This window comes from Podarcis melisellensis (genome assembly GCF_964234715.1).
Source record: "Podarcis melisellensis genome assembly, chromosome: 13".
Taxonomy (NCBI): domain Eukaryota; kingdom Metazoa; phylum Chordata; class Lepidosauria; order Squamata; family Lacertidae; genus Podarcis; species Podarcis melisellensis.
In genome coordinates, this window is record NC_138545.1 from 18,403,048 (window position 1) to 18,415,873 (window position 12,826).

A 12,826-nucleotide genomic window follows, 5' to 3' on the forward strand; every position below is an offset into this window, starting at 1 on the left:
TCCAGCCCCCAGGAGACTCATAACTCTGCGGTTGGACATGCCAGCTCTCTCTTCCCCCCACCCCAGTAGCTCTGACGTGGCAGGAAGCGTCAAGGGGGATGTTTAGATAGGACCAAACTCTGCCGTCAGCAACGCACACTGTAATCCAGGCTGTTGTGTCATCGGGACGGTGAGAGAGATGGGATTCACACCAGAGTGTGCACAGTCAGGGGCTGGAAAGGGGAAAGGAGATCTAGGAAAATATGCATAGACAGACACAAACACACACACACGCTCCACTCACAATACATGCTCATCGCAGTGTTTGTATAGAACTGCCCACTCACAAACGCTGATACCTACACACAGACACAAATGTCACACAGGAAATGCACTATGAATACACACAAATGTACACAAGCACACCCATGCAATGCGAGCTTGGAGATAAGTAGGTGGGAGTATGCATTGTTGCGTGCTAACATGCATATTTCTGTGCCGTCCCACACAGTTATTTGTGTCATGGAATAACTGTAGCGTTTGTTGCACAGGACCCAGATGTCTTTCCTCAGAGTAGCATTTCTGTTGCAGGTATATTCACCCATCTGAATACATCTGCTCGCACAAGTACGTTTGGCTCCGCAAAGGAACGTTCCCCACCCACTCATCCCCCCGTCCTTTCCTCGCAGCCCTCATGCCCCCCCCCAAATCTGTTCAGGGTTTCCCCACAACCCTCCAGAACAGATTTGGGAAGGGTGTTGGTGGGTGCGGAGGGGTGCAGGGAAAGGAGAGGGAGAGGAAGTTTCGTTGTACAAGCTGAAATGCTTGTGCAATGGATCTATTCAGTTGGATAGCACCCATTGCTGTTTTCTTGTGTTCGTTGTGTGGTATCTTGTAGCACAGAAAATTCCATTCCTGCCGCAATGAATGTGTGTATGGCAAGTTCTTAAGCGTTGGGTATCAGCTGTACCAAGTATAGAATCATTCTTGCGCTAAGTGTTGCCCTTACAGGGAAATGTTTGCCTCATCTACACATACATGAACCCACCCACACCCAAGCCGTCTCCCTTACTCCAGTCTGCCATGTGCATTTCTGTTCATAGCATGGATGCAAGGGTTTAGTGCATAGATGTGCTGTTTCTTATATGTCCAATATGTGGTAAGACAATTGTGATTATTTCTAAAGAAGCTTAGTTGTTTCTCTCTGGCATTTACATTACATTGTAACAGCCCCTTTCACAATTTAGGTGTGTATGTGTGTGCATAATAACAACATACTGACCACATTTTCACTGTTTTCACATTTTCAATTGTGAACTTTTTGGTGTACAAATACATTTATGGCAACAATGATGACTAGTGGCTAAGAACACGCTTCAATAAAAGGGACTATACTTGGGATCAACTACTCAGCTGTGAAACAGGACATTCAAGTCTCACCTCTACCATAAACTTACCAGATGATACAAAAAAAATCCTTCCAGTAGCACCTTAAAGACCAACTTAGTTAGTTCTTGGTATGAGCTTTCGTGTGCATGCACACTTCTTCAGATACACTGAAACAGAAGTTACCAGACCCTTCTATATAGTGAGAAGGTGGGGAGGGGTATTACTCAGAAGGGTGGTGGGAATGGGTGATTGGCAGATAGCTGTGATGAGCCTTACCAGATGATCTTATGAAAGCTCAGCTCCTCCATCTGCCATGTGAGGGGAAGAATAATACTGACCCACCTTATAGGACTTCCGTACAAGGTACTGAGATCATGTATGTGAAGCACCTTGAACACTAAAGTAGCATAAAAATGTTGCTATACAGTACAGTGGTACCTTGGGTTAAGAACTTAATTTGTTCTGGAGGTCCGTTCTTAACCTGAAACTGTTCTTAACCTGAGGTACCACTTTAGCTAATGGGGCCTCCCACACAATTTCTGTTCTGAAGCAAAGTTATTAACCCGAGGTACTATTTCTGGGTTAGCGGAGTCTGTAACCTGAAGTGTCTGTAACCTGAAGCGTCTGTAACTCGAGGTACCACAAACAACATACGGCCTGATGCCACTGCTCAATTCGGATGGTCCAACCCTCCCCGCAATGCTGCCTCTCCCTTATTCCTCACCAAAGACCACTCTCCATTACTTCTTGCCAAAGGCCCTCCCCATTTTCTGGCCAAACCTCCGCACTACTGCACCCACACCCCTCACTCAACCTGCTCTGTGCTGCAAGCCCAGCTTATTCACTCTCTCCACCCTGCTTGACTGTGCAGCCCAATGCTCCCATCACTGCAAGCCCACCTTGGTTACCCACCACCTGCCTGTCTCTGGTGCTTCCTTCATCCTGGAACATGCACAGTCCATTGCCAGTGTGACAATGGACTAGTACAAATACGGTATAGAGAGAGGAAGGACAGAAAGTTGCCCTAAGCCAGGGGTCAGCAAACTTTTCCAGCAGGGGGCCAGTCCACCGTCCCTCAGACCTTGGGGGGGCGGACTTTATTTTGAAGGGAAAAAAAATGAACAAATTCCTATGCCCCACAAATTACCCAGAGATGCATTTTAAATAAAAGGACACATTCTACTCATGTCAAAACACGCTGATTCCCGGACCGTCCGTGGGCCAGATTTAGAAGGCGATTGGACCGGATCCGGCCCTCAGGCCTTAGTTTGCCTCCCCATGCTAAGCCAACTTATTCTATGGATGTTCATCTTAGAAACAATCAGTTTTCTCCCCCCACACACATTCCCTTCTAGTGCCTTCAAAACCTCAGTGGCTTTTTCAAGTACTCTAAAATAATTTTGAACCACAAATGTTCTTATTTTTTGTTGCGCCGGACAGGAATAATGTGATAGCATTGGGGCGCATAATAAATCCACAACTAGCGCACTGTTATTCTGTCAAGAGCATGTTTTAAAATACGCCTGCACTAAAACACCAGTCTGGAGGGACCCTAAGTGGTATGAAAAGTTGCGGGCCGACCAGATACCTGTGGGAAGCCTGCAAGCTAGACATGACTGCAACAGCGATTCTTCCAAACCGGTCTTCAGAGGCACACAGCCTCTGACAGTGGAGGTAAAACATAGCCACAGTGGTTGGTAGCCACTGGAGCGCTGAGGAGGGGAAAAAGCCCATTTCCCTATAGGAAATAACCTGAGCAAATGGGTCTCCTGCATGGGATTGGATCCCCGCCACCCCTGACAGCAATTGCTTCACAAATACTCCTTCGGAGCAGCCCCTGTGCAAAGTGACAGAGACACTGAGCTCTTCCAGAGAGGCCTGTTTATTGAACACTCATTCTGATTAGCGTGCGCAAAATTTGCGTGGAGATAATACAGCATCACTGCTTCCCAAGCATTTGTGTTCCCAACCCCTGCCTTTTTAATAACCACAAATTTAAACAGAACCTCTGAAGAATTATTATTTGCTTGCGCAGAGATTACAGGGCATCATCCGGCATCAACATTATCCCACCCTTCCCAGGGCATTTTCTTGACACAAAAATTTCCGGGATTTCTTTGGAAGCATGTTAGCTGCGCAAAAGCAATAAGTCTGCTTTAGTTGCTCAACCTAAATTTCACAGTATATTATTAAATCATGCCTTCTAGATTGCGACAGCCTAGAAGCGGACTGTGTTTCTCATCCCATCCCATGCTTTGATGGGCTGCAGCTGGGCTGCTGGAGCTCTGGGCCTGCTTGAGGCGGCTGGTGCGGGCCTAAATTCCTCTTCCAAAATTATGTTTCACACACTGCTCTGAATTCTTGCCCCTATGCCTGTCTACTACGTACTGGATATTTCCTACAGAGGAGTGATTTCAACATAGGGGTTTTGTAACGTGTGAAAGTGTATTTACATGTACAAAGTTAAAGCTACGGTTTTCCCAGTAGTGATGTATGGAAGTGAGAGCTGGACCATAAAGAAGGCTGATCGCCCAAGAATTGATGCTTTTGAATTATGGTGCTGGAGGAGACTCTTGAGAGTCCCATGGACTGCAAGAAGATCAAGCCTATCCATTCCTAAGGAAATCAGCCCTAAGTGCTCACTGGAAGGACAGATCCTGAAGCTGAGGCTCCAATACTTTGGCCACCTCATGAGAAGAGAAGACTCCTTGGAAAAGACCCTGATGTTGGGAAAGATGAAGGGCACAAGGAGAAGGGGACGACAGAGGACGAGATGGTTGGATAGTGTTCTCGAAGCTACCAGCATGAGTTTGACCAAACTGCGGGAGGCAGTGGAAGACAGGAGTGCCTGGCGTGCTCTGGTCCATGGGTCACGAAGAGTCGGACACGACTAAACAACTAAACAACAACAACAACAAAAACAAGAGCAATTGAGTTCAGACGACTGCAGTGTGTTGTACGTGGGGCTGCTTCTGACGAGCGGTTTGCAATCACCAATGGGTTCAAAACTACACTGGCCGGGTTACTAACCAGATTGCAACTTGGAATTGGTTTTGACCTTATGGTTTAAGCCATAAATGCTTTGAGACAGATGGTATCTTGAAGAACCACTTGCTCCAGGGGCTCACACCTTGCAAACTGAGGTGCAGGCAACGGGGATACAAGCCCTTTTCTACAGTAGACTCTGATATACTTTCTGCAGACACTTCTGTTTTGACACCCACATTGCGTCAATTTTAAGCTTTTCTGCTCAACTAAGCCAGACCTCCTATTTGGGGGCTTGATCCAGTCCCTCAAAATGCCAATAATTTTAGAAGAAAAATAATTTTTTTAACAGGTAAACTGATCTGTAGCTTGGATTTGTTTTGGTTCTTTGACCAAAACCAGTTTGCCACCTCTGGCCTAAACATTTGGTGGCATTTAATTTGTGATTATTATTATTATTATTATTATTATTATTATTATTATTATTATTATTTCTTAGGCTCAGGTAGGTCTTGGTCTGAGGCAGTCAAAATAAATAAAAAATTGTCCAGTCTCTAAGGTGCTACTGGACATTTATTATTATTATTATTAGGCTGTTTTTGTTGTTGTTACGTTTTTATTATGCCTTGCTTTGTAATTAGTTATTGAGAGTCCCCTTTGGGAAGCGGTATTGCTGAAAAAGGTGGGAAATAAAACATTTTAAACACCCAAAGATTTAGATGGTGGCGGACTAGCTCCCGGGAACATTTTAGATCATGCGTTTCGATGATAGGCCTTCTCCCTCTGAAAGAATCCTCACCTAAATTTCTGCAGTAGCATAATGTGGTATTGGAGGTAAGAGCCATAAATGAAACCATGGATTTCGGAAAGTGTTCCCTTGATCTGGCAGAGCCTTCGGCAAATTTTTAAAGCTGGGAGGGGGGAGAGAGTCTGGGAGGAAAGGGGGGCTGCATGATGAATATTCCCATCCACCCCCACCTCCTGTTTAAAGCCTTGTGGTCTTTTTTCCCTTCTCTGTCTCTTGCTCAGGGGCTGTTTCTTTTCCTCGGGTTTGATATTTTCATAGTGAGTCCATTTCCCCCCAAGGTGGGGATCAGAGCCAGGGTGGGGGCAAACGACGCCGGGACGGAGACTCATCATAGCCTTTTGCTGTGGCAGTGTCTGAGGAAAATGCAAACAATAAAAGCCAGCAGACGCTGACCACAGTGACCTTTTGGGCAACTGACGCAGAGGACGTCAGGCAGCCCAGAAGACCCACGGGGGCTTCACCCCTCCCCTGATATATCCCAGCTCAGGGGTTCCCTCTTCACTTTTACCCTACCGCCCCTTCCCACCCCCGGCTCCCTTGGCCATTCCAGATTCATCGGATTCCCCGCCTCGGCTTTTTGGCAGCCGCCTCCAAACGAAAGAAGATAACAATCAAAAAGTACACAAGCAAAGTATATACCTAATGGCGTACATGGGGAGATGGATCCAATATCGCACACTCGACATTGCAAGCCCCCACACCTACGCAAGAGGAACTCCTCGTCTGCTAGCCGGTTGGGTATGCATAAGTGAAATGCATATAATATGAAACAGGCATGGACTCAGTTCTTCCTCAAGACGGTGGTTCATGGGGCTGGGGGAGGCAGCAGAAGCGACACACAGTCATGGACCCGCTTTTATAGATTTCTAGTATGGGATGGTGTCTACAGAGTTGGACTAGGACCTGGTAGACCAGGGTGCAAATCTCCAGTCACCCATGAAGCTTGGACCAGACATTGGCTGTGGACACACCTTACTTTGGACACAGAGTTCCCCTTCACCCAAAAAACCCTGAGAACTGTAGTTTATTACGGGTGCCGGGAATCGTAGCTCTGTGAGCAGTAAACAGCACTTCCCTGTGATTTGTGTGTGGGTGCTTTGAATGTATGGTGTGTACACAACCACTGTCTCATAACCTGACCTACCTCACAGGGTTGTTGTGCGGACAAAATGGAGGGGGAGAGAACTATGTACGCCAACTTGAGCTCCTTAGAGAAAGGCAAGCTATACATGTTGTGATGAATAATAGAAATGTGCTTACGCAGAGTTATGGTATCCACGTCCCTCATATGGGAAAATACACAGACTTTTCATTTCCATGTACACATCCACAAATATGCACACACAGAGAGTGAAGGGAAGAACCACAAATATACCTCGTCGTAGAAAATGTACAGCTACGCACCAAGGAATTCAGAGATTTTCAGGCATGGCAAAGGGACCGAGGGACCCACACACCCATGAAAGACACACAGAATGATGCAATTGCACACTTATCTACATGCTGTGGCAGTTGGGTGCTTCTGCTACCATGCAGATGGGTGCATGCAGGCTAGCCAAAAGCACGTACCTGCAAACATTCATAATTATGCATACGCGAAGACAGAAGCAAAGTACCACACACAAATGCGCAGATCCACTAACCGATCCCGTTACGCCTTTATACATACATTTATGGCATGTGAAAGTTCTGCCTGAGGAGAAAAAAACCGCAACCACACACACACACACAGAGGCAGCAAAGCAAAGAACCACATGCATCCCCACACAGAAGAATATACAGATTCATAAATTCCAGTTCCACGGTTACCCACTCCCATATTTCTACCAATGAAAACAAGAATGCGCAGCCAACCAAACCTCATGAAGGAAAGCATACACAAAATTACTTTAATCCACAAACCAACCCAAGTTGCATGAAACATAATCCTGTACTGCTCTTTGCATTTCAGCAGACAACTGAATGCACAGTTACGTATACAAGAACTCACACATAGCCAGGCTCAATGTTGAAGCTCATAGCTTCCCACGGGCAACAAGAAAAGGTTGGATGCAGACTGAGGGTTGTAGCTGTTGTTAATCATATCCAGTGTCGATCTATTGAAGTTAATAGATGCGACTAAATTAGGTCCATTAGTTTCAGTGGGTCTGCTTTGAGTATAACTTAGTTGGCACAACTCTAATTGCACTTCTATTAAAATCAGTGAGACAAGTTAGGCATGATTTATGTCCCATTGATTTCAGGGGGAACTAAGTATTACTAACCTGCCTCTGGACCCAGCTTAGTACTGTACAGGCTAGATTTATAACCCACCTTATCCATAAGGTCTAACCTGCTTAGAGGATTGCTGAGATGAAGCACCCTGTGCTAAGTTTATGTTGTTGTTCAAAGTTTGCATCTGCATAGGAATTGATTTGAGATGCTTTAATTGTGTCAGTGTTATAGTTTGCTGCCCTGGGCTCCTTGGGGAGGAAGGGTGGGATATAAGTTTAAATAATAATTATAATGGCCATGAAAAAAGAAGATGGAGAACATTGCTGCTTTTTAGTTTTGGCTCTCACAGAGGAGGTAAGCCTGTGTTTGGCTGTAGTATTTCATACCAGCTCCACAGCAAGAGGTGTAGGGCCCCAGCCTCCAAAAGCAGATGATTAAAAATGAAAAAGTTGGGTGGGAATAAAAATTGGAACTTACTGCTTCTAAAATATTGTAAAGAGATGGCTATACAAACTCTACTAATGCCACAATACATGAGAAATCTCAAATTGAGATACAATAAAATAATGGTGGTAATTGTTTTAATACAATAATAAATGTAGTATTATAGCCAATCAAATGCTTTATCCACTAACTAGTATGATGAATGTTAAGAACAAATGCGTTTCAACCCTTTAGGTGAAAGCTGACATGACTGAATTTATTTTGTATGGAAAAGCATTCAATCTCCATGGAAATCAAACATGTCATGGAAAAAGGGTTCTGGGCTAGCCATCTCCAATATGTGAGGTTAAGATTTGTTTATTTCTTTTTAATGGAGGAGTTGTCCGTCCTATAAAGCCACCCCCACCTGCGGTTTGCAGTTGTCCTCTTCAGACCTAGGTTTTACCACCATAATGTGGACAAGACCTTAGTCAATTCTGACCGTGTAACTTTGGAAACATGAAAGGTTTTCTTTCTCCATTGCATGTTTTATTATTCCTTTTGGTAGCTTTTAAGACTGCAGCGGTTGGAACCCCTGCTGATAGGAAAAGACTCATTATCTTTTACCTCAGAGTATAAAATTCCTTCTAGCCACCCATTCTTATAAAGTGTTGAAACCAGTAGTAACATTTGTCCTACAAGCTCTGTATCATAGACAGGAAAGGGCAAAGAATGTGAGTTGGGAGCCAGTTTCTGGAACAGATAGCAAATTGGCTGACAAATCAAAATAGCATCAATTATTTGCAGTTTTAATCATTATTATTTATTTCATAGTGTGCCATGGTGATTTGCAGAGTAACACATTTTACCTCACGTGTCTGTGATATGCTTTTATTTTAATTTTGTATCTGCATATCAGATGGTTTATGGCTTCCTAGCATTTTTTAATTGTGTATTTCTGAAGAAACAGTTCCGTTTTTTAATCCCATCGGTTTTAAGAACCTGTTAAGCATGCTAAATCCACTTTGCATTTTAGCAAGTGGCTATATGTAACTGAGGAAGCCCTGGTAGCTAGTGATATATTATATCCACTTAGAATTGCTTTATGTCTCACTTAATTGTATTTCGTTTTACAGTTCTCTTTTATTTTCCTGTTATATGAAAAGGCATGGAGAGTTGTAGAATTTCTAATAAATGAAACTGAATTAATGACTGGCAGTTAAGGCAACTGATGTTTAAATATTTCTTACAAGGATTTCTGGGGGCAGACGTAGTTTATCCAGACATACCCAACAGGGACCTGCAGCTGATTCTAGCAGATTCTGACAAATATACCTGTAGGACATCGGTGTTTGCAAGCAAGGCTGGATCTAGACACATCAAAGAAGCATTTCATTTAAATGCATTTTAAACTTTGTATGAGAAATCGGGTTGGCAAAAATGGAACTTCACAGCGCCATCTGGTGACACAGGATGCATCAACAACGCTTATAAAGCGCTTTTTCTTTGCCAGTGTAGCTTAGTCCCTAGTATCACATCAACGCATTAGGGGTATCCTTAGAACAGCTTAAGCATAGGCCTGAAGGTTCAATGTGTGAATATTCTCTGGGGTTTCTATGTACCTGGCACACTGATAGCCAGCCACCTGATCCCTGTCCTGATTTTGTGTGGCCTTCCTCCTTGCGCAACGTAAGGGCACATCCAGGTTTGCGCACCCCAATTCTTGTCCCATTTACGTGCTGCAAACCAGCCCCCAAGTACCTGCACCCAAGTAGTATAACCATTCTGCAGGTCTGAGTACATTTTAGATGTTTGCTGAAAGTATCCTTCATTGTCTGGGCATTCCCCAGCTGTTGGTTTCTGAATTGTACTGCTTATTATTTTTAATATTCTGCAGTCTGATTGAAGAATTTATTTGCATGTTGTTTATATTGCCTGTGTAGGTGTGTTGTGTTGCTGTATGTATTTGACTCTTTGTTATTTCAGAGAGTCCCTCCAGACCGGGGGGGCGGGGGCAGGCAGGGCGGAAGTGTTTGCAGGGGTATTCTGCACCATGTTACAGAACCCATAATATTATATTAGTTGCGGATTTATACAGTACTACACATCTTTAATGGGATGTGGGTGGCACTGTGGGTTAAACCACAGAGCCTAGGACTTGCGGATCAGAAGGTCAGCGGTTCGAATCCCCGCAACGGGTGAGCTCCCGTTGCTCAGTCCCTGCTCCTGCCAACCTAGCAGCTCAAAAGCACATCAAAGTGCAAGTAGATAAATAGGCAGGAAGGTAAGCAGCGTTTCCGTGCGCTGCTCTGGTTCGCCAGAAGTGGCTTAGTCAATCTAGCCACATGACCCGGAAGCTGTCTGCGGACAGACGCCAGCTGCCTCGGCCTATAGAGCAAGATGAGCGCCCCAACCCCAGAGTCATCTGCGACTGGACCTAACGGCCAGGGGTACCTTTACCTTTACCTTTTTACACAACTTTATGCTTTATTAATTGTTCTGTGACGCTTCTCCAGTGTTTTGCATTACTGCCCTCTTAAGGGGCACTTTTGCACTATAGCACAAGAAAAGTGTGACCAAAATAAAAGTAAACAAAAGCATTTCTTGGATGAAAGGTCACATGATTTCAGCTGGGAGTTGCGGGACATGTGCTGATTGGAAATGAAGCAGTGTGTCTGCCGCAGAAATGTTTGTACGTGCGAACGCTATTGGAAGTGGGATTGTGTATTACTACCCCAATACAATAATCAGCACAAATAATCATGGGTGCATAATTAAAAGGTCGGGGGGGCAGGCTCTTTGATTCCTTATTTTAAACCCTTTTGAGATGTATTTATAGGATTGACTAAAGATAAATAAAGATAAATATTTCCATTTCTAAATGTAGGGAGCAAGGTAATAGGAGGAAATATTTTAAAGACGTTGGACAACATCTGTAGTGGGTTTTTAATCTCAATGAATGAAATCATTTTCATAATTCATTCTGGTTACATAATTGGGGGCTTTGTGGTTATAATGTTAGGGGTTAATAGTGATAAACCCTACATTGGCCTGGTTGCCTATATGTCCACATATCTCCCCTTATTTATGGCCCACACTGCATACCAAATAGTCAACAGGAACCTTTTTGCCACAAGCAGTGCACTGTTTTTGCTAATGATTCAGGCAGATGGTACATGTGACTCTTTGCAAAGCCTCAAAGACCTGAAAAATTTGGTTAACCTGTGTGCGGGCAAGAACATGTATATGACCTCTGTCGGGTCCTCTTCCCTCGCACAGGGGGCTGGATCCATTCCAAGTTGCTTAATCTGGGCACCCTGCTCTGACAGTCACTCCACCGAGCTGGTGTGCCATTGGAAAAGCCCCCATGGGCGCCAAGCCAAAGGCGGAGAGAAGGTTTCCCCCATCACCTCATGGCCAAATATTTGCCCATCCGGCTTGTGTTTTCCTTGGCACCAACCCTGCTCCTTGACATTCCATCCCGGGTTTTGCTGTTATATGTCTTCCATGCACAGAGTGTTCTCAACCCAACGAGCGCCTAAGAAAATTGCAAGGTGACCCGTGATGACACAAGGCATTGCCAACACAGTTTCAAGTCTAGCTTTGCCCTCAAGAGGGATAGAAACATTTTAAAAAGGGAAGCTAGGGTTCTTGGGGAGCTGGATTCTGTTTCCATTCTGTGCCTTGCTTGCATTTGTGCATAATTAGAGAATAAGCATAACCAGTGCTCTTTTTTAAAAGGAAAAAAAAGGTGCTGGTATTCACCATGTTGTTACAGTCAGTGCCACACTTTTAACATTGGGGGGAGGTGGGGAGGTGCTGGTACTATGTACCCTTGAGTACCCCCAGAAAAATGCACTGAGCATGACTTTGGTTATAAGGTTGTTACGAGGGTGGAACTGAGACTCACTTTTCTCACCTCAAGTTATTTTAGAAATTATTTGAATGACAGCACACTTTTGGAATGTGAAGTGATACGGATGTTTGCCTCTGAGCATCTTGAGTATCCCTGCCCCAATGCACGCAAATGGGTAATGGTATTTGGGGCTTTTACGTGGGGAAGAGCAAATAAAGGGGAACAAAGTTTATAAAACTATGCCTGGAGAAAGCGGATAGTTGAGAGACAGGTTTTTCTCCCACTCTCGTGATGCTAGAACCCGGAGCCATCCAATTTAACCTGAGTAGGACAGACGAAAAGAAGTGCTTATGTGTACATGTAATTAAACTATAGAATTGTCCCCACAAGATGTTGCGATGGCTGCCAATTTAGCTGGCTTTAAAATGGCTGTATATTGCTTCCAGAATCAGAGGCCATATGCTTCTGAATACCAAATGCTGGGAATCATGAATGAAAGTGTACTCTTGTGCTCATGTGCTGCTTGTGAGCTTCCCACAGGCATGTAGTTGACCACCGTGAGAGCAGACTGTTGGACTAGATAGGCCTTTGGTCTCACCCGGCAGGGACGTATTATGATATGAGATACATCCCTTCCCCGAATGCCAGGCATTGTGCCCACAACTTCTAGGTCAAATGGCTTTCATCCAGCTTTTACTCTCCGCTGTGACACACCAAATCAAGGACACGTGCCCAAGGTACAAGGGAACTGGTGGGGGGGGGAGGGGTTTACAACAGCCCCCCATGCTTGCTTGCAGCAGATTCAAGATCAAGTCTTGAACTGTGTTTGAATAACAAGACTACGTTCTGATTTCTCACCAGATTCCTTTTCTCCTCTCCTCCTATCAGCCTACCATCTTCTCATCAGCAGTGCCCTGGACAGGCCCCACAGCAGAATGAACTGGAGAGCCCTTAAATGCAGCAAAGCTTGGTTACTACATTTTAAAGTAAGTAAAACCATGTTTATTACAATGTAAAGAGCACTCCCCAAATAAGACCATTCCACCCAGAGTCTAAAATCGCCTAATTGCACCACTACTTCTCATATTAGAGCTGGTGGGTTGTTGTTGTTTTTTGCAACATGTACCGTATTTTTCACTCTATAAGACGCACAAGACTACAAGATGCACCTA

The 12,826-nt window shown here is 44.5% G+C and overlaps 1 protein-coding gene across 7 annotated transcripts in view; it reads left to right on the forward strand.

Moving 5' to 3' along the window:
• IL11 (interleukin 11) overlaps positions 1-12,826 on the forward strand; it is a 66,046-nt gene that overhangs the window by 11,718 nt on the left and 41,502 nt on the right. For 2 of the 7 annotated variants that reach the window (XM_081886172.1, XM_081886171.1), the window contains exon 2: positions 12,516-12,640. The gene's annotated coding sequence lies outside the window, so the exon portion shown is untranslated. Of the gene's footprint in view, positions 1-5,699; positions 5,900-8,090; positions 8,165-12,024; positions 12,392-12,515; positions 12,641-12,826 lie in introns of those variants that run through there. The other 5 variants (XM_081886177.1, XM_081886178.1, XM_081886173.1 and 2 more) reach the window with 5 other exon arrangements.